Source organism: Delphinus delphis, chromosome 12 (assembly GCF_949987515.2).
Source record: "Delphinus delphis chromosome 12, mDelDel1.2, whole genome shotgun sequence".
NCBI lineage: Eukaryota > Metazoa > Chordata > Mammalia > Artiodactyla > Delphinidae > Delphinus > Delphinus delphis.
Genome location: NC_082694.2, coordinates 17,012,758 through 17,040,599, shown reverse-complemented (window position 1 = coordinate 17,040,599; position 27,842 = coordinate 17,012,758). Strand labels below are relative to the sequence as shown.

General features: G+C 38.0%; 1 pseudogene; it reads left to right on the top strand.

Annotated features, from left to right (window-relative positions):
• Nucleotides 1-7,496: 7,496 nt before the first annotated feature.
• On the top strand, nt 7,497-8,642 carry LOC132434786 (cytokine receptor-like factor 3 pseudogene; annotated as a pseudogene).
• Nucleotides 8,643-27,842: the final 19,200 nt, after the last annotated feature.

Sequence of the window (27,842 nt, the reverse complement as noted above, 5' to 3'; positions counted from 1 at the left end):
GTGTCTACAAACTGGTAATGGCCTTCAGATGACAGCCAGTAAGAAAACAGGGATCTCAGTCTTGTAACCACAAGGAATCGAATTCTGCTAACAGTATGAATGGATAAGAAACAGATAATACCCCTAGAGTCTCCAGAAAGGAGACTGTGCTTTTAGCCCAGTGACACTCCTATCAGGCTGCTGACCTATGGAACGCTAAGATAATAAATTTGTGTTGTTTAAGCTTTACATAGTTAGGAATTTGGCCTCACCCAAAGAGAAGTCTAGTCTTTGACCTCACCTATTAGGTAGTAATCTCTAGGTCCCTGGAATGTCCTGTCTGCTAAAAGTGTCTTTGTCTAACAACATGATTTATTTGGATCACACAGCATGAGTTCCAACCTCTGAAGAAACTAGAGACTAAACATGTAAGCCTGACATCAGGGAGAGGTTGGAGACTTAGAGTCAGCCACCCAGACAATGTGCTATTGAGCCTTAATAAAAACTTTGTATACTAAATCTTTGTGGGTGAGCTTCCCTGGCTGACAATACTTTGTGTGTATTGTCACACATGGTGGCCTGGAAGAGTTAACACCATCCATGACTCAGTGTGACAGGAAGGCCAGAAGCTCTGTGTTTGGACCTCTCACAGACTCTGCTCTGTGTGTCTCTTTCTTCGGTTAATTTTAATTTGGAACTTTTCCCCATAATCAATCATTCAGTTAGTAGTGAGTTCTGTGAGTCATCCTAAAGAATTATCAAACCTGAGTGACCATGGGGACCCCCAAATTTGTAGCCAGCTGGTTTGCAGTAAGTGACCCTGGGAACTTCTAAACTTGTGGCTGGTGTCTGAAGTGAGGGCAGTCTTGTGGAGACTGTTCCCTCAGACTTGGCAGTTGGGTTAACTCTGTGCAACTTACTAAATTTCGTAGTAAGTTGTTTAAGCAGCAATAGAAAACTAATACAAAAACTAATAATCATAAAAAGGCTAAAACAAATAGCTCACTGGGAGTACCTCACCTTAAGAGAATGGACTTGGAATAGTAAATATCAATGGGGAGATGGGCCTGGAGAAGAGTAGAATAAAGCTGAGGGAACAAAGTGCCAGCCTGAGGGTAGGACCACAGAGGAGAAGTCCACACTGATGCCGAAAACTTGGCCTCTGTGCACCTATGCCAATCAAATCCCAGAGACACAGTTTTGGGTGAAGTAGATAAGAATAGCTTTATCGCTTTGCTAGACCAAGGGGAGCATAGCAGGCTCCTTCCCTTGACAACTGTGTGTCCCAACCTACTAGGATATGGTGAGGAGTTTTATAGCAATAGTTCAAGGGTGGGGTTGCTCATAAGATTAAGGTGTGTGCAGGGCCTGCACTCCTTTAATATGGTCTCAGGCAATCTGCTGAGTTTCTGTGGTTCTTAATCTGGCCTCAGGTGGACTTCCTGAAGAGCTTCTCTTGTTCTTTAATCTGGAATGAAGAATGCTGACATCTTCCATTTGTTGGGAGTTTTAGTTCTATAAAGAGTTTAGAAGATACTGTTATGTGTATCCCTTGAGGCAGAACCAGGACTCTGCTCCAAGGCTGCACTATTGTTTCTTGGCTGTTCCACCCCTATCTCTGCATCCCCTCCCTTCTCTGATTAGCAACAGTTTGAATCTGCCCTTTGGGACTCAGGGGAGGTCATGGAGGCTGGAGTCTTTTCACTATAAACAAGAAATGGGGGACATGGAAAGGCTTCCATGCCCAGGTGTCCCATAGTGTCCTGCTCAGTTTCAACACGGAGTAGGGGACAGTGCAGCAGAAGGAGTCATCCTAAGAATATTTAGTGAGGGAACAGAAAGGCTTAAGTGATACTGTCCAATTATATTAGCCATAAGGGAGTTTCTGCCAGCCAAAACAGAGAGTTTACTTCCCAGGCCCTGCTTTACAAGTAGAGGTTTAAGAAGTCTCTCCTGGGTGCAATTACTGGTGAATAAACCTCAGTCCCAATACAGCAAAAGTAACCTGTGCAGCCTCTTTCGAGAAATTCATTTTAAAATGATTTGGTGGTAGGTAAGGGGTTTGTTTTTTGATATATTGGCTTTCCTAGTATCCTCAGTTCAATTTATTGTGCAGCCATCATAGGCCCCAGGATGCTTTTCTGTTGGCCTTGTGGCAGTGCTGGATAAATTTCAGTATCAACCATGCAAAATGGTTTCTCTGAGTTTCTGTGGATTTAGATCTTCTAAAGAGTTACATTTCCATCTTATTGATTCATATGAAAATATTTCAAACAATCACAAAAGAAAATGTTTCTTCCAAATTCCTCCTTGACTGAGTTGAACATTTATACAGTGTACAAAGAGCAAAAGGTAAACTTTATGTACATTGGGAACAGGTTGCTTTCCAAGTAACTCAGCCAAAGAGAAAGGATTTGTTGGGTTCACTGGGAAGTGGCCCAGAGCTAATCACTTCAGCACTCCAGATACGGCAACCTTCCTTCCACCACCTCTTACTCATGACACATCCTGATGATTTCATAGCTCAGAAAACCTTGATTCCAGCCCTTGAATGGAGAATCTTGCCACATCACTGCCAAGTTTTCTTTATGCCCCTACTTCTAAGGTGATTGACATCTGCGCACAAAAGTGGGCATCAATTATTAAAATCAGGATAAATACAATGCTGGTTATTACCTGAATCATACTAGACAAATTTAGAGATAATAACTTAATCCAACTATACTCTAACAACCTCTAAAAAAATAAAAAGGATATCTTTTAGGGCTGGTGAAACAAAATCAAGTAAGACTTTGGGTTTTAGGCAGTCACATCATCCTCTTTTGTGAAGTTTTATTGGTTCTTATGGAGACTATTCCTTGTATATTATTTAAGACTTGTTTTCATCCAGATAAAAGGAGTGACAGGCAAGCAGCCCACTCAGCATATCAAGTGGAAAGTGATAAATTTACAGAAAAGAAGCAGCATTTGGATATTCCAATTTGCACTTGTGAATGTGGCAGTGGATTGGATGTCTAGGTTATTCAGCCTCAAATTCAGTCCAGGCCTGCTTGGGCCGCAAAGCAAACCTCAGCAAATTTAAGAAAATTGAAATCATATCAAGGATCTATTCTGACAAAAATGCTATGAGATTAGAAATCAACTACAAGAAAAAAACTGCAAAAAACACAACCATGTGGAGGCTGAACAATACTAAACAACAAATGGATCACTGAAGAAATCAAAGAAGAAACTAAAAAATACCTGGAGACAAATTTAAATGAAAACACGATGATCCAAAGCCTATGGGACACAGCGAAAGCGTTCTAAGAGGGAAGTTTATAGTGATACAACCTTACCTCAGGAAACAAGAAAAATATCAAATAAACAACCTAACCTTGCACTTAAAGCTACTAGAGAAAGAAGAACAAACAAAACCCAAAGTTAGTAGAAGGAAAGAAATCATAAAGATCAGAGCAGAAATAAATGAAATAGAGACTAAAAAAATACTTTAGAAAAGATCAATGAAACTAAAACCTGGTTCTTTGAAAAGATAAACAAAACTGATAAACCTTTAGCCAGATTCATAAAAAAAAAAGAGAGGGCCTAAATCAATAAAATTAGAAATGAAAAAGGAGAAGAGAAGTTACAACTGGCACCACAGAAACACAAAGGATCATGAGAGACTACTACAAGCAACTATATGCCAATAAAATGGACAACCTAGAAGAAATGGACAAATTCTTAGAAAGGAGCAATCTCCCAAGATTGACCCAGCAATAAACATGAATAGTCTAGGGCTGCTTTGGGAACAACTCTATGGCTTTGGAATTACCATCCATTATTACATGGTTATGCCAGAAGGGCACATGCTCTGAAATTGTTGTCAAAAAAGAAGTGATAGGTTTAACTTACCCAGTCTTTTTCATTTTCTCATTCTTCTGGGACTAAGGGAAGGGAAATACTATAAAGAGCAATTTTGAAAGCAGTTGGCCCTTTCAGGCCAAATAGGAAGCACTACTGACAAAGTATTAAATCTTAGTCAATACAGGATCCCCATGCATCATATCGGGTCCTATGCTTTCTTCTAAAGGGAGGAGGTAAAAAATCATTGGCCAAAACTAGGTCCAATATGTCTGCTGGTTTCCTAAGACCACTAGTTAAGCAAGACAATCTCCATACCCTTTTTAGAGCTGTTGACGTTTCCATGAAAAGGTTCCTACAGAAAACAGCCAGATTCCCAACGTTCTCCAGAGATATGCAAGGGATTTTGTCTCTACAGATCCTTACCTATTTCAACTCCAACATCCCACAAAAACTGACCTGTGTTGGGATGGCTTGTACGTGGTGAATTTCTGTCATTCCCCCTCCTATATCCACAACCATCATTGCTACTCAGTAGAGCACAACTGCTCTCAGAGCCCTTCTCAAAATAGTACTCTGTCTTTTTTACCTCTCTTGAGATCCCAGAACAAAATAAAGGCCTGAGTGAGCAATTCACTCAATGCATCGTGTTCTGTTTTAGCTATGGCTATCTAGACCACTTTGGGAGTCCTCCTGACTCTTTTTAAAAACAGTGGCTGTAAGAATTAATACAATTTCTAAATGGAGACTCACAAACTTTCCACAAGTGGTGTAGGCACTCGTCAGTATCAATTTCATATTTTACCAAGAAGGATTTGATTAGATGTCATCTCAGGGTCAAGGACAACTATATTCTTCCTCTGTTGAGGATCAGAGGAGGCAGAGTATAGAGGTGGTGATCTCACATTTTATGGTTGGTGGGTCAAGTGTGCTAAGAAACCAGGTGAAGGAAAAAGCTACTGACTTATGGGTGAGAACCTGGACACTCTGACTCTCACTGTCTATGACAACTCACTCTGTCTCATCTCTCATACCTGCTCACTAAGGCTTTTATTCCTGCTTATGAAATGGCTCTCAAATTCATCCCTCTTTGCCCACTGCCTAATAATCCTTCTAACTAAGAGACTGTATCAACCTCTTATTTGGTTACTCTTAGCTGCAATTTCTATCATCCTCTGCCGTCCAGTCAACCATTTGAAGCACATTCAAATCCTCTGAAGTATGTCACCTTTTAATTTGTATGCAAACTCCTAAACCCGGCAAATAAGGTCTAAATTCTGGCCTTCATCTCTCAGCTCTATTTCATGCTCTCATTCTAATTCTTATCCAAAGTTATTTACTGCCCCTGTACACATTGTGCCCTTGGGACTTTCCCTCTGCTATTTCCTTTCCTAAAATTGCTCCCTTCTTTCTTCCTTTCTAACACCCAAATACTATGCTTGGATCCAGATCAAACTCTGGCTTGACCATGAAGCATTCCCTGATCCTCTGTCCTGGGACTGCTCACTCCTTCCCCTGTGCTCTCTTAGCAAATCAGACTGCATTTTTCATATAGTCTTGATCACACTCTCCTTTATTTTATCATTCACTACCTTGTGAACTAAGAGAATATAAAATTATTATCTGATATAACTCAAGACCTGTCACTGCATGCGTACAAGACTGGCACATGATACAAATACAATAAATATTGCATAATTCACCCTGATGCTCTAGCTTTCCCATTTTGCTACCTGTGTGTTTATTTACAGAGGTTTTATGGGGTGGTGGTGAAGATTTCAGCCTCTGGGAACCAAACTATCTGGATTTGAATCTTGGCTCTGTCCCCTAATATCTGTGTGATCTTAGGGAAGTTACTCCATGAGGATAATAAAGACCTCATATGGTCATCACAAGAATTAAATGAGCTGATATGAGTAAAACATTTAGAACAGTGCCTGGTACACTCTTCAATATTCAATAAAGGTCACAAGTTCACTTAGCTAAACTCTCCCTCAAGCCTGTGATCATTGACTAACAAAGGGCAGGGTGGCATGCTGTGCAGAGCTTTTGTTCAGAATGAGTTCTGGAGCGAAGGGGTCTGGACCAGAAAAGATCTAGCAGATTCTGCAGTCTTGGAAAACAATGAGCCAGGATGACAGAGTCCACTAAGACAGAAAGGAGTAGGCAGGTCTGAATGAGCAGAAACCAGAGACCAGGAGGTCAGAGTCTGCAAGGGTGGCTCCACGAGCAGCTTGGAAAGCGCCTAGTCCTAGGGCAGAGGTGGCTTGCTGTCTGCTCCACATTTGCTTTCCCTTCCAGGAGCAGGCAGACCTGGAAACTCAGGCAAATAACAGAGCTAGAGAAAACCAAAGGCCTCCATCTGGCCGTAGCCCTGTGGAGGCAAACACAAAGATCCAGCCCATCTCATGCAGATATAACCAGAGGATATGCAGTTCACACAGCCCCTGGGTTAATCCCATTACAGACAAATCAGTGACCAACTCAATCTACATTAGGTTAATCCTTTTTTTTGTTTTGTTTTGCTGTACGCGGGCCTCTCACCGCTGCGGCCCCTCCCGCCGCGGAGCACGGGCTCCAGACACGCAGGCCCAGCGGCCACGACCCACGGGCCCAGCCGCTCCGCGGCACCTGGGGCCCCCCTGGACCGGGGCATGAATCCGAGCCCCCCGCATCGGCAGGCGGACTCCCAACCACTGCGCCACCAGGGAAGCCCAGGTTAATCCTTTCTTTAACCTGCAAATTTATAGGTCATCAGTCTAGACAAGGTATGAGCTGTGAGAATGCAATACAAAATGGCAATCCATGGCAATCCACGTCCTTTAGTGCCTAACTCATTTTCTCCTCATAAAACATTCAAAGCATTTTACATTATTACTTTATGCCTGAGTCATAATATTGTTAAAGCTTACAAAAATCATTTCAGTGTTAATTCCCCTGACTCAGCTTTCTTAAATATTCTTCCTCAGAAGTTGTATATAATTTAACCAGAAAAGGTGTTTTTTGTTGTTGTTGTTGTTGTTTTTAACCAACTGAAGTAATCAGAAAACAGATGAAGTAAGGAAAATAAAATAACTGCTAGGTGAATGCAGGGTTTGGAGTTGGGAGCTATGAGCTTCGCTCACTCATTACGTTGCTATAAAATGACCATTTGACCTGGCCCTTTGCCCCACCAGATATCCCTACCATCTACCACAGGCTGAGCCGTGCCATATGCCACCAAATGAAATTATCATTTTTATTATTCTCTCATCAACAACAATGACCAATCAATCCAGAATGAGCAAAAGTCATGTTAAAGGCAACTCCAATATAACGTATCAAAGCAAAAGCATTTTGTCTGTATTCAGAGTCCATTTATCTCTCAAAGGAGCTGCTTCAGGTGCTAGGCAGCTCAGCGAGGTATGGAACAGTCAGGAACCCATACCCACAACCACCGGCCATGCCACCTACAAAGAGGAGTTGGAGCCTGAGCAGCAGGAGGCCCATGAGAACATGGAGCCAACAGGAGCTGGTCCAGAACTTCAGGGGCTGCAGGAGGCACAGAGGCAGGGCATGGATGATCATTTTTCTGAGAATACAGTCTAAAAACTTCTCATGATTCTCAGAAAAGACCATGACTTGAAAAGGATTAAGTCATCATCTCAGAGATGAAAGAGACATCTTCCCAGAGGATGGTCCTGGAATAGCATTTTAATGATTTAAAGGGAGCCCTTAGGAAGCTCCATTTTGAGCGGTTGGTCTTTTGCAAGAAGTAGACACCAATGAACAGAGTAGTAAGCCACTAGATGATTCCAGAAGTCAAAGAGCATGGAACTAACCCTGTAGAGGACAGTCCAAGAAAGAGAGACTGCCATTCTTGGTGGTGTATAAGAGCAGAGTGAGAAGCTGCAGAGCTTTACCAAAAGAGCCTCACACATTCAGTTGGACAGACTACCAGAAGTGCCTTTACTGGATGATGTACGAAGGCAACTTCCTAGTTGAATGACTCAGTTCTTAACATAGTGAAAAACTACATTTTAAACCATGGAACAGCAGCATCTCACCCACTAGTTCAGATACAAGAAAAAAATAGAAAACCCTGGTGGCATGAGTGTACAATGATGTAGGATGGATGATGAGTTTAGTGCCCAAGATGACAGGCTCCAGTCCCATAAATGTACTTCAAATCATTTTGAGGATGTATATGCAGCACTGAAATGAATTTCATAGCATTGTTCTTAGAACCCAATTATCACTTCTGGTGGAGGAGATGGCTTCCAGGAATGGAGTCCTTGAAGCATCCCCCAAATAGGTCATCTCACATTGGTGCCTTATGAGTGGAAAGATGGCCTTGAAGGGCACTGTCTGAGCAATAGAAGAAGTAGAACACTCCAGAAAGATTCTGAATCCAACTCCAGCACCCCAAATTATTTCTGTGGACAGACATTAACATTTGGAGTTGAAATTGAGAGACAATTGGATGGGAGAGACATTATAGGAGTGTGGGCAGATCATAGAATGAATAAGAATCTCTGCAGAAGCATCAGACAGTGTGCATTAGTGCAAACAGTGCCATTTTTGAAAATGGAAAAGAAATGACTAATCAGTTACTGGCAGTTACTCCTGGGAAAGGTGGCTGATAAAACTGTCACATTTGACATTGAAACTGTGACTCTAGGAACCATCAAAATAACAAAGGCAGAAACTTCAAGCTTCAAATAATTATTAGCTTGAACAACAGAGAAGTGTTTGTTGACTGCTTACTTGATGAATCATTCAGATCTCTTTATGTTGGATGTTAATTTTTCCAACCTGAATGGAAAGTGCTAGTGTTTTAGATTCTTGGATGACTAGCTTTGGTCTGCAGGGTTTTAGGGCAGCTGTTCTTAACCTGGTTTAGTTGTAATTGATACAAATAGTAGGATTCAATCTCTTGGGCTATTGGAAATGGAAAATACTTACTGGATACATTTTGGAATATTTTAGCAATAAGATACTTAAATGTTGTAGACAAAACCATAATGCAGTCAATTTTATTTTTAGGAGAGTGTTCATTAAAATACCATATCACAATAAAAATTGAATTGACTTTAAAAATACCCATGTATAAAAAGGGCTATACCCTTCTACTGTGCTTCTTTTTAAAGTTGGTTATTAGAATGGAAAAAGTCAATGTAACATTATTTGATTAAATCTCCATATTTTAAGGATCCAAGACCATATAAAGCTTAGAATAAAACAACAGGAATAGACGTAAAGAAGCCAGAGTTTGGTAATATATATTCATCATGTGCTCTCCACATAAGTGTGTTGAGTGTGCTCTCCATATTCAGATGTTTTGTAAGTACTGTTGACTTTTATCTTAGGTTCAGTAAAACTTTAAGTCCTAAAAGCATTACAATTTTTGCATATTTTTAAATGCCTGACAAAACATCTGAAATAAAGAATTTTCTTTTGCTATTTCTATGCAATGTGATTCAAGATAGTCTAAAGGATTTTTATAGGGCAAAACTACTATGGAAGTGGTATGCACAACAGTGTTAGCCATTTTATGTGTATGTCACGTGCACGTGTGCTTATCCAGCCTCAGTGACATACTTGCACTATTTGTAGGTTACGATTTGCAGTCCAGTTTAATGTCAATTTGATGAATGATATTTTAGTTGAATAAACAAGCACCGTGGGGGAAAGAGAAATGGAGGAAAGATACAGGCTCTTAATTGTCTGGCTCAGAAGGCACACCAACCACTTCTGCTCACAGTCCATTGGGCAATCTAGCCACATGACTCTAACTTAGATATTTTTTGAAAATTGAAACGTGTGTAACATATTTGAAGCATTTATTTCATGTATAGAAATGGTGGTCTTCATTTACTAGGCCAGTCTACAGAAGTTTCTTTTCAATGGGATATTTTTCCTTTTCACTTGTATGAATACAGAAGTATTTTGAAAAGCAAGTTTAATTTTTTTAAGACATTCCCACCAACAGTGGAAGAGGGTTCACTTTTCTTCACACCCTCTCCAGCATTTATTGCTTTTAGATTTTTTGATGATGGCCATTATGACTGGTGTGTGGTCATACTTAATTGTAGTTTTCATTTGCATTTCTCTGATGATTAGCGATGTTGAGCATCCTTTCATGTGTTTGTTGGCAATCTGTATATCTTCTTTGGAGAAATTTCTATTTAGGTCTTCTGCCCATTTTTGGATTGGGTTGTTTGTTATTTTGATATTGAGCTGCATGAGCTGCTTGTAAATTTTGGAGATTAACCCTCTGTCAGTTGCTTCATTTGCAAATATTTTCTCCCATTCTGAGGGTTGTCTTTTCATCTTGTTTGTGTTTTCCTTTGCTGTGCAAAAGATTTTAAGTTTCATTAGGCCCCAGTTGTTTACTTTTGTTTTTATTTCCATTTCTTTAGGAGGTGGGTCAAAAAGGATGTTGCTGTAATTTATGCCATACAGTGTTCTGCCTATGTTTTCTTCTAAGAGTTTGAAAGTGTCTGGCCTTACATTTAGATTTTTGATCCATTTTGAGTTTATTTTTGTGTATGGTGTTAGGGAGTGTTCTAATTTCATTCTTTTACTTGTAGCTGTCCAGTTTTCCAAGCACCACTTATTGAAGAGGCTATCTTTTCTCCATTGTATATTCTTGCCTCCTTTATCAAAAATAAGGTGACCATATGTGTGTGGGTTTATCTCTGGGTTTTCTTTTTTTTTTACATATTTATTGGAGTATAATTGCTTCACAATGGTGTGTTAGTCTCTGCTTTATAACAAAGTGAATCAATTATACATATATATATGTTCCCATATCTCTTCCCTCTTGTGTCTCCCTCCCTCCAACCCTCCCTATCCCACCCCTCCAGGCCGTCACAAAGCACCGATCTGATCTCCCTGTGCTATGCAGCTGCATAGCACTAGCTATCTACCTTACATTTGGTAGTGTATATATGTCCATGCCTCTCTCTTGCTTTATCACAGCTTACCCTTTCCCCTCCCCATATCCTCAAGTCCATTCTCTAGTAGGTCTGTGTCTTTATTCCTGTCTTACCCCTAGGTTGTTCATGACATTTTCTTTTTTCTTAAATTCCACATATATGTGTTGGCATACGGTATTTGTCTTTCTCTCTCTGACTTACTTCACTCTATCTCTGGGTTTTCTATCCTGTTCCATTGATCTATATATCTGTTTTAGTGCCAGGGCCATACTGTCATGATTACTGTAGGTTTGTAGTATAGTCTGAAGTCCAGGAGCCTGATTCCTCCAGCTCTGTTTTCTTTCTCAATATTGCTTTGGCTATTCGGGGTCTTTTGTGTTTCCATACAAATTGTGAAATTTTTTGTTCTAGTTCTGTGAAAAATGCCATTTGTAGTTTGATAAGGATTGCATTGAATCTGTAGATTGCTTTGGGTAGTAAAGTCATTTTCACAATGTTGATTCTTCCAATCCAAGAACATGGTATATCTCTCCATCTGTTTTTATCATCTTTAATTTCGTTCTTCAATGTCTTATAGCTTTCTGCATACAGGTCTTTTGTCTCCTTAGGTAGGTTTATTCCTGAGTATTTTATTCTTTTTGTTGCAGTGGTAAATGGGAGTGTTTCCTTAATTTCTCTTGCAGATTTTTCATCATTAGTGTATAAAAATGCAAGAGATTTCTATGCATTGATTTTGTATCTGCTACTTTACCAAATTCATTGATTAGCTCTAGTAGTTTTCTGGTAGCAACTTTAGGATTCCTTATATATAGTATCATGTCATTTGCAAACAGTGACAGCTTTACTTCTTCTTTTCCAATTTAGATTCCTTTTATTTCTTTTACTTCTCTGATTGCTGTGGCTAAAGCTTCCAAAGCTATGTTGAATAATATTGGTGAGAGTGGACACCCTTGTCTTGTTCCTGATCTTAGAGGAAATGGTTTCAATTTTTCACCATTAAGAACGATGTTGGTTGTGGGTTTGTCATATATGGCCTTTATTATGTTGAGGTAAGTTCACTCTATGCCTAATTTCTGGAGGGTTTTTATCATAAATCTGTGTTGAATTTTGTCAAAAGCTTTTTCTCATCTATTGAGATGATCATATGGTGTTTCCCCTTCAATTTGTTAATATGGTTTATCACATTGATTGATTTGCATATATTGAAGAATCCTTACAATGTAAATTGACACAACCACTATGGAGAACAGTGTGGAGGTTCCTTAAAAAACTAAAAATAGAACTACTATACAGCCCAGCAATCCCACTACTGGGCATATACCCTGAGAAAACCATAACTCAAAAAGAGTTATGTACAACAATGTGCATTGCAGCTCTATTTAAAATAGCCAGGACATGGAAGCAACCTAAGTGTCCATCGACAGATGAATGGATAAAGAAGATGTGGCACATATATACAATGGAATATTACTCAGCCATAAAAAGAAACGAAATTGAGTTATTTGTAGTGAGGTGGATGGACTTAGAGTCTGTCATACAGAGTGAAGTACGTCAGAAAGAGAAAAACAAATAGCATATGCTAACACATATATATGGAATCTAAAAGAAAAAAAAATGATTCTGAAGAGCCTAGGAGTAGGACAGGAATAAAGAAGCAGATGTAGAGAATGGAATTGATGTCACTGGGAGGGGGAAGTTTACCTGAGACGAAGTGAGAGAGTGGCCTGGACTCTCTCTATATACACTACCAAATATAAAATAGATAGCTAGTGGGAAGCAGCTGCGTAGCACAGGGAGATCAGCTCCATGCTTTGTGACCACCTAGAGGGAGAGGATAGGGAAGGTGGGAGGGAGAAACAAGAGGGAGGGGATATGGGGATATATGTATACATATAGCTGATTCACTTTGTCATACCACAGAAACTAACACATTGTAAAGCAATTATACTCCAATAAAGATGTTAAAAAAAATGCTGGAGAGGGTGTGGAGAAAAGAGAATCCTCCTACACCGTTGGTGGGAATGTAGATTGGTGCAGCCACTATGGAAAACAGTATGGAGTTTCCTTTAAAAACTAGAAATAGAGCTACCATATGATCCAGCAATCCCACTCCTGGGCATATATCCAGAAAAGATGAAAACTCTAATTCAAATAAATATATATGCACCCCAATGTTCATAGCAGCACTATTTACAATAGCCAAGACATGGAAACAATCCAAGTGCCCATCAACAGACAATTGGTTTAAGAAGATGTAATATATATATATACATGGAATATTACTCAACCATAAAAAAGGATGAAATACTGCCATTTGCAGCAACATGGATGGACCTAGAGATTATACTAAGTAAGTCAGACAGAGAAAGACAAATATTGTATTCTATTACTTACATGTGGAATCTAAAAACTAATACAAATGCATCTATATACAAAACAGAAACAATCTCACAGACATAGAAAATAAACTAAAAAAATAAGAATAAAAACATAAAAACAGTTTAATCTCACTATTAATTGGAGAAGTGCAAATAAAAATGAAATATTACTTTTGTCTTCGAGATAGAAGATTCTTAATGTAGAATGATGGCAAAAATAGGGGGTAATCGCTGCTCTTATGTAATGATCCAGTCACTTGGAGGGAGATTGAAGAGAATCTATTAAAATGAAAGTTCCAAAACAAAATTAGGTACATACATACAATAAAATATTATTCAACCTTAAAAAGGAAGGAAATTCTGACAAATGTTACAACATAGTTGAACACTGAAGACATTATGACAAGTGAGATAAGCCAATAACAAAAGGACAAATTCTGTATGATTCCACCCAAACAAGGTACTTAGAGTAGTCAAATTCAGAGTCAGAAAATAGAACGGTGGTGGTCTCGGGATTAGGGTAGGGGAAAATGGATTTAATGTGTAATAGATACAGAGTTTCAATTTTGCAAGATTAAAAAATTTCTGTGGATAGATTGTGGTGATGATTGCACAGTATGTGAATGAACTTAATGCTACTGAAAATGGTTAAAATTGTAAATTTTATGTTGTGTATATTTTACCACATTTTTTAAATAATATTTTTTTAATAAAATAAAATGAAAGCTTTAAAAATTTTTTTTAAACTATTTGAGGTTTCAAATTCCCTGTTATATAATCATCACCTTTTTCCCTTGCATTTTTTTACACATAAATAAGTTGTCTTTCTTTTGTTTAGGGAATAAGCTTAAGAAGGTTTCATTAGGTTAAGAAGATGTGCTGGAATATAGTTGTCTTGTTCAGCTATCTGAAACAAAATAAAAAGCTAAAAGTAATTTTTTTAAAAAAAGCTGCTTGACCCCACATAGAGAACAGAATTGTGGTTGCTAAGGGAAGAGGGGTTGGGGAAGGGGTGGACTGGGTGTTTGGGATTAGTAAATGCAAACTCATATACAGAATAAATAAACAGCAAGGTCTTACTGTGTAGTACAGTGAATTATATTCAATATCTTGTGATAAATCATAATGGAACAGAATATGAGAAAGAATATTTATATATGTATAACTGAATCACTTTGCTGTACAGTAGAAATTAACACAATAAAATAATTGTGTTAATTATTTTATTGTGTTAACACAATAAAATATTACTTCAATAAAATAATTTTTAATACTTTAACTTTAATAATCATTAAGGTATACATAATCATAACTTTAGCAACCGTGCATTTTGATGTTTATCAGAAATGAATTTTACATAACAAAAAGGAAGAAACTGCCAGGGTAGCAAAATTGCAGTCTCTACCGCAGGCAGCAGATATTGGGTTCTATTTTTTTTTTTTTTCGCACACACACACTGTATTTTATTTTTAGAAGAGATAAATAAACTGACACCAAGCATTGTAAATGGGTGACCACAACAAAAGCAACAATGATTGCAATTACCAAATACAAAACACACTCATACTATGTCATAATATTGACATTCAGTACAGTAATCCTCCACTGTAACAGCTCCTTTACTTTGCAGGAAAAATTGATTTGTATATTTTTTGCCTCTGAGTCCTTGCAGGATATTTTTTTTTAATTCAAACAGAAAGTCACAAAAATTATAATCATCCTCATCAGTTCGCTCAGTCCCATGTAATTAATTTTTTTTTATCTTGATCTTTTGTTAGCACTTTTATGAATTCATCAGTTTTCCATTAGAGTTCTGAAAATGCTTATCCATTCAGTTCAGCAGTATAGTCAGTAACCAGAAATGTGTACTTGTCAGAGTCTTTTCCATGAATTCCTTGAAGATGAAACCCTTTTATAGGAATATATTTGCAAAAGCATCAGAGTACACCCAGAACTGTCTGTAAATGACAAAAGACTTAAAAATGACCATGGTTAAAGACTTGATGAAAGTTCATAATAATGCAATTGACAAGGAAATTTAGTTATTTCTGAGATATACATTTAAAGTAATAACTAGAATTATGACTTATAACATTAGACCAGAACATATAAGATTTTTAGAAATTTCATTTAATGTCTGAAACATTTATATTAACCTATTTCCATACAAATAATCCAAAGAAAGTTAAGTATTAGTTGTTTTTTTTGTCTGTTTGTTTCTTCATACTGCAGGTTCTTATTAGTCATCAATTTTATACACATCAGTGTATACATGTCAATCTCAATCATCCAATTCAGCACACCACCATCCCCACCCCACCACAGTTTTCCTCCCTTGGGGTCCATACATTTGTTCTCTACATCTGTGTTCAACTTCTGCCCTGCAAACTGGTTCTTCTGTACCATTTATCTAGGTTCCACATACATGCATTAATATACGATATTTGTTTTTCTCTTTCTGACATACTTCACTCTGTATGACAGTCTCTAGATTTGTCCATGTCTCAACAAATGACTCAATTTCGTTCCTTTTTATGGCTGAGTAATATTCCATTGTATATATGTACCACAACTTCTTTATCCATTCGTCTGTTGATGGGCTATTGAAAAGAGTGCTTCAATGAACATTGGGGTGCATGTGACTTTTTGAATTATGGTTTTCTCTGGGTATATGCCTAGTAGTGGGATTGCTGAATCATATGGTAATTGTATTTCTAGTTTTTTAAGGAACCTCCATACTGTTCTCCATAGTGGCTCTATCAATTTAACTTCCCACCAACAGTGCAAGAGGATCCCCTTTTCTCCACACCCTCTCCAGCATTTGTTGTTTGTAGATTTTCTGATGATGCCCATTCTAACTGGTGTGAGGTGATGCCTCTTTGTAGTTTTGATTTACATTTCTCTAATAATTAGTGATGTTGAGCAGCTTTTCATGTGCTTCTTGGCCATCTGTATGTCTTCTTTGGAGAAATGTCTATATAGGTCTTCTGCCCATTTTTGGATTGGGTTGTTTGTTTCTTTAATATTGAGCTGCATGAGCAGTTTATATATTTTGGAGATTAATTCTTTGTCCATTGATTCATTTGCAAATATTTTCAAAATATTATTACTTCAATAATAATTATTATTTATTATTATTTCAATAAAATAATTAGAAAAAAAAAGCTGCTTGACCCATAGACCTACCATTTCCCAGTCCTGCCCTGTCCCTCTAGCCTCTCATTTGTGTACGTTCAAACCATCTTTCTTACTCTCTTTCTCTCTCCCCCTCCCTCTGTTTGCCAGTTATGACCTCACTTATTCATACTGAACAGTGTTACCAATTATATTTGTGCTGGAGAAGTATTAGAGTGATCCAGTCTGAGGTACTAACAGTATGAGTAAGACAGGAAAATTTGTCGAATAATGCTGAAAAATATTGCTGAGCACTTTAAGGAATATGAAAGTAGCATGAGTCAAGAAATGGCCCAACCCTGATTATGGTTTGACAGAGTGCCAAAGTACTCAGAATAGTACTTTACTGTTAAATGCAGGATAATGTATTTAAAGGAAACTTGTGTGTTCTGAGATATAAATGCTTCAAGTATTCAAAATAAAAGAGGTCTAGTGATGACTGTAATTATCAAGGAAGGTTGCCTAGAATGGTAGTACAAGGTTTTAAGACCAGGCAGCTCTGTATTGGAGAGAGCTCTGAATAGCAAAAAGAAGAACTGAAATATTTAAGGGTGGAAAATAAACCACTGTGTGGGACTTTTGTTTATTTTTTTCCATGTGCTTAGAGCAGGGTTATGATATAATAAAATCAGTTCTTTCATAATATTATTCTGAACAAATGTATGAACATCTGCCCAATGGAGGCAATGCTATTATTTCCTAAAATTATAGGATCACAGCATACCACAGCTGAGAAAGACTTAAAGACCACTCATTTATTAATTGTAAAAAGTGGCCCATGAGCAGAATATAACCCACAGACTTTTGTGTGAACCAAATAGTGATTTACAAATTTGATCCAATATTCAAAAATAAGGAGATTTCACATGAAAATCTGGAATTGTAAATTCACCTTAAAAAATAGAGGTAGAGTGCCTCCCATAGGAAACTTGCACAAGCCTCTTAGATAACCTCATCCACCAGAGGGCAGACAGCAGAAGCAAGAAGAACTACAGGCCTGAAACCTGTGGAACAAAAACCATATTCACAGAAAGATAGACAAGATGAAAAGGCAGAGGGCTATATACTAGATGAAGGAACAAGATAAAACCCCAGAAGAACAAGTAAACGAAGTGTAGATAGGCAACCTTCCAGAAAAAGAATTCAGAAAAATGATAGTGAAGTTGATCCAGGACCTTGGCAAAAGAATGGAGGCAAAGATCGAGAAGATGCAAGAAATGATTAATAAAGACCTAGAAGAATTAAAGAACAAACACGTAGAAGAATTAAAGAACAAACAAACAGAGATGAACAATACAATAACTGAAATGAAAAATACACTAGAAGAAATCAATAGAGGAATAACTGAGGCAGAAGAATGGATAAGTGACCTGGAAGACAGAATGGTAGAATTCACTGCTGTGGAACAGAATAAAGAAAAAAGAATGAAAAGAAATGAAGACAGCCTAAGAGACTTCTGGGACAACATTAAACACAACAGCATTCACATTATAGGGGTCCCAGAAGGACAAAAGAGAGAGAAAGGATGAGAGAAAATATTTGAAGAGATTATAATCCAAAACTTCCCTACCATGGGAAAGGAAATAGCCACCCAAGTCCACAAAGCACAGTGAGTCCCATACAGCATAAACCCAAGGAGAAACATGCCAAGACACAAGGTAATCAAACTAGCAAAAATTAAAGACAAAGAAAAATTATGGAAAGCAGAAAGGGAAAAAATAAAACAAAGAACATACAAGGGAACTCCCATAAGGTTAACAGCTGATTTCTCAGCAGAAACTCTACAAGCCAGAAGGGAGTGGCATGATATACTTAAAGCGATGAAAGGGAAGAACGTACAACCGAGATTACTCTACATGGAGAGGATCTCATTCAGATTTGACAGAAAAATTAAAAGCTTTACAGACAAGCAAAAGCGAAGAGAATTCAGCACCACCAAACCAGCTCTACAACAAATGCTAAAGGAACTTCTCAAAGTGGGAAACACAAGAGAAGAAAAGGACCTACAAAAACAAACCAAAAACAATAAAGAAATGGTCAAAGGAATATACACATCAGTAATTACCTCAAACGTGAATGGATTAAATGCTCCAATCAAAAGGCACAGGCTTGCTGAATGGATACAAAAACAAGATCCATATATATGCTGTCTACAAGAGACCCACTTCATACCTAGGGACACATACAGACTGAAAGTGAGGGGGGAAAATGAGGGGATGGAAAAAGATATTCCATGAAAATGGAAACCAAAAGAAAGTTGGAGTAGCAATACTCATATCAGATAAAATTGATTTTAAAATAAAGAATATTACAAGAGACAAGGAAGGACACTACATAATGATTAAGGGATCAATCCAAGAAGATATAACAATTGTAAATATTTATGCAGCCAACATAGGAGCACCTCAACACATAAGGCAACTGCTAACAACTTTAAAACAGGAAATCGAAAGTAACACAGAGATAGTGGGGGACTTTAACACCTCACTTACACCAATGGACAGATCATCCAAAATGAAAATAAATAAGGAAAGAGAAGCTTTAAATGACACAATAGACCGAATAGATTTAGTTGATATTTATAGGACTTTCCATCCAAAAACATCAGGTTACACTTTCTATTCAAGTGCACACAGAACATTCTCCAGGATACATCACATCTTGGGTCACAAATCAAGCCTCAGTAAATTTAAGAAAATTGAAATCATATCAAGCATCTTTTCTGACCACAACACTATGAGATTAGAAATGAATTACATGGGGAAAAAAAACGTAAAAACACAAACACATGGAGGCTGAACAATACATTACTAAATAACCAAGAGATCACTGAAGAAATCAAAAAGGAAATCAAAAAATACCTAGAGACAAATAACAATGAAAACACAAAGATCCAAACCCTATGGGATGCAGCAAAAGCAGTTCTAAAAGGGAAGTTTATAGCTATACAAGCCTACCTCAAGAAACAAGAAAAATCTCAAATAAACAATCTAATCTTACACCTAAAGGAACTAGAGAAAGGAGAACAAACAAAACCCAAAGTCAGCAGAAGGAAAGAAATCATAAAGATCTGAGCAGAAATAAATGAAATATAAACAAAGAAAACAATAGCAAAAATAAGTAAAACTAAAAGCTGGTTCTTTGAGAAGATAAACAAAATTGATAAACCACTAGCCAGACTCATCAAGAAAAAGAGGGAGAGGACTCAAATCAATAAAATTAGAAATGAAAGAGAAGAAGTTACAACAGGCACCACAGAAATACAAAGCATTCTAAGAGACTACTACAAGCAACTCTATGCCAATAAAATGGACAATCTGGAAGAAATGGACAAATTCTTAGAAAGGTATAACCTTCCAAGACTGAACCAGCAAGAAATAGAAAATATGAACAGACCAATCACAAGTAATGAAATTGAAACTTGATTAAAAATCTTCCAACAAACGAAGTCCAGGACCAGATGGCTTCACAGGTGAATTCTATCAAACATTTAGAGAAGAGCTAACACCCCTCTTTCTCAAACTCTTCCAAAAATTTTCAGGGGAAGGAACAATCCCAAACTCATTCTATGAGGCCACCATCACCCTGATACCAAAACCAGACAAAGATACTGCAAGAAAAAGAAAATTATAGACCAATATCACTGATGAATATAGATGCAAAAATCCTCAACAAAATACTAGCAAACAGAATCCAACAACACATTAAAAGAATCATACAGCATGACCAAGTGGGATTTATCCCAAGGATGCAAGGATTCTTCAATATACGGAAATCAATCAATGTGATGCATCTTATTAACAAATTGAAGAATAAAAACCATATGATAACCTCAATAGATGCAGAAAAAGCTTTTGACAAAATTCAACACCCGCTTATGATAAAAATTCTCCAGAGAATGTGCCTAGATGGAACCTACCTCAACATAATAAAGTCCATATATGACAAACCGACAGCAAACATCATTCTCAATGGTGAAAAACTGAAAGCATTTCCTCTAAGATCAGGAACAAGACAAGGATGTCCACTCTCACCACTATTATTCAACATAATTTTGGAAGTCCTACCATGGCAGTCAGAGAAGAAAAAGAAATAAAAGGAATACAAATTAGAAAAGAAGAAGTAAAACTGTCACTGTTTGCACATGACATGACACTATACATAGAGAATCCTAAAGATGCCACCAGAAAACTACTAGAGCTAATCAATGAATTTGGTAAAGTTGCAGGATACAAAATTAATGCACAAAAATCTCATGCATTCCTAAACACAAATGGTGAAAAATCTGCAAGAGAAATTAAGGAAACACTCCCATTTACCACTACAACAAAAAGAATAAAATACCTAGGAATAAACCTACCTAGGGAGACAAAAGACCTGTATGCAGAAAACTCTAAGACACTGATGAAAGAAATTAAAAATTATACCAACAGATGGAGAGATATACCATGTTCTTGGATTGGAAGAATCAATATTGTGAAAATGACTATACTACTGAAAGCAATCTACAGATTTAATGAAATCCCTATCAAATTACCAATCGTATTTTTTACAGAACTAGAAGAAAATGTCTTAAAATTTGTATGGAGACACAAAAGACCCCGAATAGCCAAAGCAGTCTTGAGGGAACAAAACAGAGCTGGAGGAATCAGACTCCCTGACTTCAGACTATACTACAAAGCTACAGTCAGCAAGACAATATGGTACTGGCACAAAAACAGAAACATAGATCAATGGAAGAAGATAGAAAGCCCAGAGATAAACCCACGCACCTATGGTCAACTAATCTATGACAAAGGAGGCTGGGATATACAATGGAGAAAAGACAGCCTCTTCAATAAGTTGTGCTGGGAAAACTGGACAGCTACATATAAAAGAATGAAATTAGAACACTCCCTAACACCATACACAAAAATAAACTCAGAATGGATTAGAGACCTATATGTAAAACCAGACACTATAACACTCTTAGAGGAAAACATTTCAAGAACACTCTTTGACATAAATCACAGCAAGATCTTTTTTGATCCACTTCCTAGAGTAATGGAAATAAAAACACAAATAAACAAATGGGGCCTAATGAAACTTCAAAGCTTTTGCACAGCAAAGGAAACCATAAACAAGACAAAAAGACAACCCTCAGAATGGGAGAAAATATTTGCAAATGAATCAATAGACAAAGATTAATCTCCAAAATATACAAACAACTCATGTAGCTCAATATTAAAAAAACAAATAATTGTATCCTAAAATAGGCAGCAGACCTAAATAGACATTTCTCCAAAGAAGACATACAGATAGCCAAGAAGCACATGAAAAGCTGCTCAACATTACTAATTATTAGAGAAATGCAAATCAAAACTACAGTGAAGTATCACCTCACACCAGTTAGAATGGGCATCATCAGAAAATCTACAAACAACAAATGCTGGAGAGGGTGTGGAGAAAAGGGAACCCTCTTGTGCTGTTGGTGGGAATGTAAATTGATACAGCAACTATGGAAAACAGTATGGAGGTTCCTTAAAACACTAAAAATAGAATTACCATATGATCCAGCAATCTCACTGCTGGGCATATACCCAGAGAAAACCATAATTCAAAAAGCCACATGCACCCCAATGTTCATTGCATCACTCTTTACAATAGCCAGGTCATGGAAGCAACCTAAATGACCATTGACAGACGAATGGATAAAGAAGATGTGGTGCATATGTACAATGGAATATTTCTCAGTCTTTAAAAGGAACAATTTTGGGTCCTTTGTTGATTCGTGGATGGATCTAGAAACTGTCATACAGAGTGAAGTAAGTCAGAAAGAGAAAAACAAATATCGTGTATTAATGCATATATGTGGAACCTAGAAAAATGGTACAGATGAACCGGTTTGCAGGGCAGAAATTGAGACACAGATGTAGAGAACAGAGGTATGGACACCAGAGGGTTAAAGCCATGGGGGGTTGGGTGTAGTGGTATGCTGAATTGGGCAATTGGCATTGACATGTATACACTGATGTGTATAAAATTGATTACTAATAAGAATCTGCTGTATAAAAAAATAAAATAAAATTCAAAAAACAAAACAAACAAATAAATAAAATAACGAAATATTCAAGTTTAAAAAATAAATAGAGGTAAAAGTTACAACCAACTATGAATATAACAAAAAAAGAAATGGACTTACAGATATAGAGAACAAACTAGTAGTTACCAGTGGAGAGAAGGGAGTGGGGAAGGGCTATAAAGGGGTAGGGAATTAAGAGTTATAAAATATTATGTACAAAATAAGCTACAAGGATATATTGTGCAACATGGGCATTATAGCCAATATTTTATAATAACTATAAATGGAGTCTAACCTTTAAAAATTGTGAATCATTATATTGTGCACCTATAAATTATACAATAGTATACATCAGCTATACTTCAATTTAAAAAAAATAAGAGCCAACTTAAAAAAAAAATAGATGAGATATGTTACAATCACACCTCTGCATGTAAGTAATGTGATATGGCAGAGTGCCTGCCTTCTTTGGATGGTAGATGACTGCTCCAGGTTGACACAGTGCCCTATTTGGAAGAAGGTGAACTGTGATTAACCTCAACAAAGACCTCAGAAGATCCCATGGGAAGCTCTGGAACTGGGATAGTCTTTCAGATTTTCCCAAGTCAAAGCAAGGGGGAAAGACTTTGTACTTGTGTGTCAAACAATCATTGCAGACAGGCTGTCCCCAGAGAGGAAATGTAACCTTGGTTGAGGCAACCCCCTTCAACTGAGAGCTATTCTCAGAGAGAGACTCAAAGCTACCAGCCACCAACATTCTCATAGACTTGGGGAATTAGTGCTGCTGTCCTGAAGTGTTGCTGCTCCACAGAATCCACTTGGAGAGATTAAACCACTTATCAAAGGTCACACGGTTATTACTTTTTGGTGCCATAATTAAGTCCAGGTCTATCTGATTCCGGATCCATGTTCTTTACCTTAAAATTCTTCAAGTAACTTTACTGTGATATTGTGATTTATAAGAAGAAATATATATTTAGTCTTCATCCACAGTTCCTGGCTCATAGCTTCCAAACCCCTTGGAATTTTCAGAATTAAAAGAGCAATGGGTGTACCTTTTATTATAATGTTTGGTCTCTAGTCTAAGTTCCTGAAATTGATTCAGAACCATACAAGTGAAATGGGTGTCATTATTCATAACAAGCCCTTTTCCAACATAATTGTGTTTATGTTAATGAGGTGACTTTTGGTAAGCACCTAAGGATGGCAGCTTATTGCCAGTAGAACTGGCCATGAACAGAGGGTTGCAAATTTCAGGCTCACCCCCTGATTTCTGGGGAGGTGAGAAGGGCTGGAGGCTGAATCAATCACCAATGAGCAATGATTTAATTAAGCATGCCTGTGTAATGAAGCCTAAATAAAAATCAAAGGAGGTGATTAAGAGAGTTTCCAAGTTGGTAGACCAGAACGCTTCCACGTGCCCCAATACTGGGCCCCAAACTCCATGAGGACAGAAGTTCCTTTGTTCAGGACTTTGCCCTATGTATCTCTTCATCTGGCTATTGATTCAGATCCTTCAATATCCTTTGTAATAAGCCAGTAACCTAGTGAGTAAGTAGGTTTCCTGAATTCTGTGAGCTGCTCTAACAAATTAATAGAACCTAAAGTGGGGGTAGGAAACCGCAGTCTGTAGCCAGAAGCTCAGGAAACAACCTAAGTTTGTGAATGGTGTCTGGAGGGCAGTCTAATGGGACTGAGCCCTTAACCTGTGAAATATGATGTTATCTCCAAGTAGATAGTGTCAAATTGAGTTGAATTGTAGGGTACCTGGCTAGTATTCAAGAGTTGCTTGGTGGTGGGGAATATCACACCTCCTCATATTGAAATTGGAGTCAGAACCCATGTTTACTGTAATGCAGCAGTGGGACTGGAATATTCTCATAGAAATGCAATTGCTAAGTGAATCTGCATTATGAGATCAAAGCACAGGTCCCATGGAAATACATTCTGGGCAGCATACACTTGAAATCATGTCATGTCTCTGACCATTATCTCTTCTGGTTTCTGTTTATTTCATCATCAGTCACTCCCTCTGATTAGATGTCTTCTATCCAAATGACTTTCTTCAACCTCTGTTTGAAGGCTGATTTTGACAATCTGCTTCCTAAAACAGTTCCTTGATTATGTGCACTTGCCTTGAACAGCTGTTATATGTGTATAACCAAACTTGTATATATATATATATATATATATATATATATATATATATATATATATATATCACTAAATGTATTTTTTATATAACTACTTTTAATGTCATTTGCCTTGGCATTTTGAAAAACTTCCAGTGTGACCACATGCATATCCTATGAGTCAAAACATTCATTAGAACACAAAACAATGACAGAAAACAACATCACAAAAAAGTAAACATAGAAATTAGTGGGAGACGTTCAAGATGGCAGAGGAGTAAGATGTGGAAATCACCTTCTTCCCCACAAATACAACAGAAATGCATCTATATGTGGAACAACTCCTACAGAACACCTACTGAACGCTGGCAAAAGACCTCAGATTTCCCAAAAGGCAAGAAAATCCCCAAGTACCTGGGTAGAGCAAAAGAAAAAAGAAAAAGCAGAGACAAAAGAATAGGGACAGGACCTGCACCTCTGGGAGGGAGCTGTGAAGAAGGAAAGGTTTCCACCCACTAAGAAGTCCCTGCACTGGCGGAGATAGGGTGTGGGGTTGGGGCGGGGGGGGAGGGAGCTTCGGAAAAAGAGGAGAGCACAGCAATAAGGGAGCAGAGGGCAAAGTGGAGAGATTCCCGCAGAGAGGATTGGTGCTGACCAGCACTCACCAGCCTGAGAGGCTTGTCTGCTCACGCACTGAAGCGGGTGGGGTCTGGGAACTGAGGTTCAGGCTTCAGAAGTCAGACCCCAGGGAGAGGACTGGGGTTGGCTGCGTGAACACAGACTGAAGAGGGCTAGTGAGCCACAGATAGCTGGAAGGGAGTCCAGGAAAAAGTCTGGAACTACCTAAGAGGCAAGAGAACATTGTTTAGGGGTGTGCAACAAGAAGGAATTCAGACCACTGCTTAAACGAGCTCTAGAGACAGGCACGAGCTACGGCTGTCAGCACGGACACTAGAGACGGGCAAGAAATACTAAGGCTGCTGCTGTAGCCACCAAGAATCCTGTGTTCAAGCACAGGTCACTATCCACACCTCCCCTCCCAGGAGCCAGTGCAGCCTGCCACTGCAAGGGTCCCGTGATCCAGGAACAACTTCCCCGGGAGAACACACGGCACACCTCAGGCTGTTGCAATGTCATACCGGCTGCTGCTGCTACAGGCTCACTCGCATTCTGAACCCCTCCCTCCCCGGTGCCTGAGCGAGCCGAGTCACTGAATCAGCGACTACTTTAACCCCGTCCTCTCTGGGTGGGGAACAGACGCACTAAGGAGACTACATGCAGAGGCAGGACAAAATGCAAAGCTGAACCCCAGGAGTTGGGCGAACAAAGAAGAGAAAGGGAAATCTTGTCCAGCAGCCTCAGGAGCAGTGGATTAAATCTCCACAATCAACTTGATGTACCCAGCATCTCTGGAATACCTGAATAGACAATGAATCATCCCAAAATTGAGGTGGTGGACTTTGAGAGCAACTGTAGACATGGGGTTTGCTTTCTGTATGTAATTTGTTTCTGGTCTTATGTTTATCTTAGTCTACTATTTAGAGTTTATTATCATCAGTAGATTTGTTTATTGATTTGGTTTCTCTTTTCCTTTATATATATATATATTTTTTTTTTTCCTTTTTCTCTTTTTGTGTGTATGTGTAGTCTTCTTTGTGTGACTTTGTTGGTATTGCTTTACTTTTGCCATTTGTCCTAGGCTTCTTTTTGTTTTTTTCTTTTTCTTATTATTTCCTATTTTTTTTATTTTTAATAATTTAATTTTTTTTATTTTAATAACTTTTATTTTATTTTATTTTTCTTTCTTTCATTTTTTCTCCTTTTTCTTCTGAGTCATGTGGCTGACAGGATCTTCATGCTCTGGCCAGGTGTCAGGCCTGTGCCTCTGAAGGCGGAGAGCTGAGTTCAGGAAATTTGTCCACCAGACACTTCCCAGTTCCATGTAATATCAAATGGTGAGAGCTCTCCCAGGTATTTCCATCTAAGCACTAAGACCCAGCTCCACTCAACAACCAGCAAGCTACAGTGCTGGACACCGTAGGCCAAACAACTAGCAAGAAAGGAACACAACCCCACCCATTAGCAGAGAGGCTGCCTAAAGTCATAATAAGGACACAGATACCCCAAAACACACCACTGGATGTGGTGCTGCCCACCAGAAAGACAAGATCCAGCCTCATCCACCAAAACACAGGCACATGTCACCTCCACCAGGAACCTACACAAGTCACTGAACCAACCTCACCCACTAGGAGCAGACATGAAAAACAATGGGAACTACGAACCTGCAGCCTGCGAAAAAGAGACCCCAAACACAGTAAGTAAAGCAAAATGAGAAGAAAGAGAAACACATATAAGATAAAGGAGCAAGGTAAAAACCCACCAGCCCAAACAAATGAAGAGAAAATAGGCAGTCTACCTGAAAAAGAATTCAGAGTAATGATAGTAAATATGATCAAAAATCTTGGAAATAGAATGGAGAAAATAAAAGAAATGTTTAACAAGGACCTAGAAACACTAAACAGCAAACAAACACTGATGAACAAAACAATAAATGAAATATAAAATTCCCTAGAATGAATCAGTAGCAGAATAACTGAGGCAGAAGAACGGATAAGTGACCTGGAAGATGAAATAGTGGAAATAACTACTGCAGAGAAGAAAAAAGAGTGAAGAGTATTGAGGATAGTCACAGAGACCTCTGGGACAACATTAAGCACACCAACATTCTAATTATAAGGGGTCCCAGAAGAAGAAGAGAAAAAGAAAGGGACTGGAGAAAACATTTGAAGAGATTATAGTTGAAAACTTCCCTAATATGGGAAAGGAAGTAGTTAATCAAGTCCAGGAAGCACAGAGTCCCATACAGGATAAATCTAAGGAGAAACAGGCCAAGACACATATTAATCAAACTATCAGAAATTAAATACAAAGAAAAAATATTAAAAGCAGCAAGGGAAAAACAACAAATAACATACAAGGGAAGCCCCATAAGGTTAACAGCTGATCTTTCAGCAGAAACTCTGCAAACCAGAAGGGAGTGGCAGGACATACTTAAAGTGGTGAAAAGGAAAATCCTACAACCAAGGTTACTCTACCCAGCAAGGATCTCATTCAGATTTGACAGAGAAATTAAAACCTTTACAAACAAGCAAAAGCTCAGAGAATTCAACACCACCAAACCAGCTTTACAACAATGGCTAAAGGAACTTCTCTAGGCAGGAAACACAAAAGAAGTAAAAGACCAACAATAACAAATCCAAAATAATTAACAAAATGGGAATAAGAACATACATATTGATAATTACCTTAAATGTAAATGGATTAAATGCTCCAACAAAAAGATATAGACTGG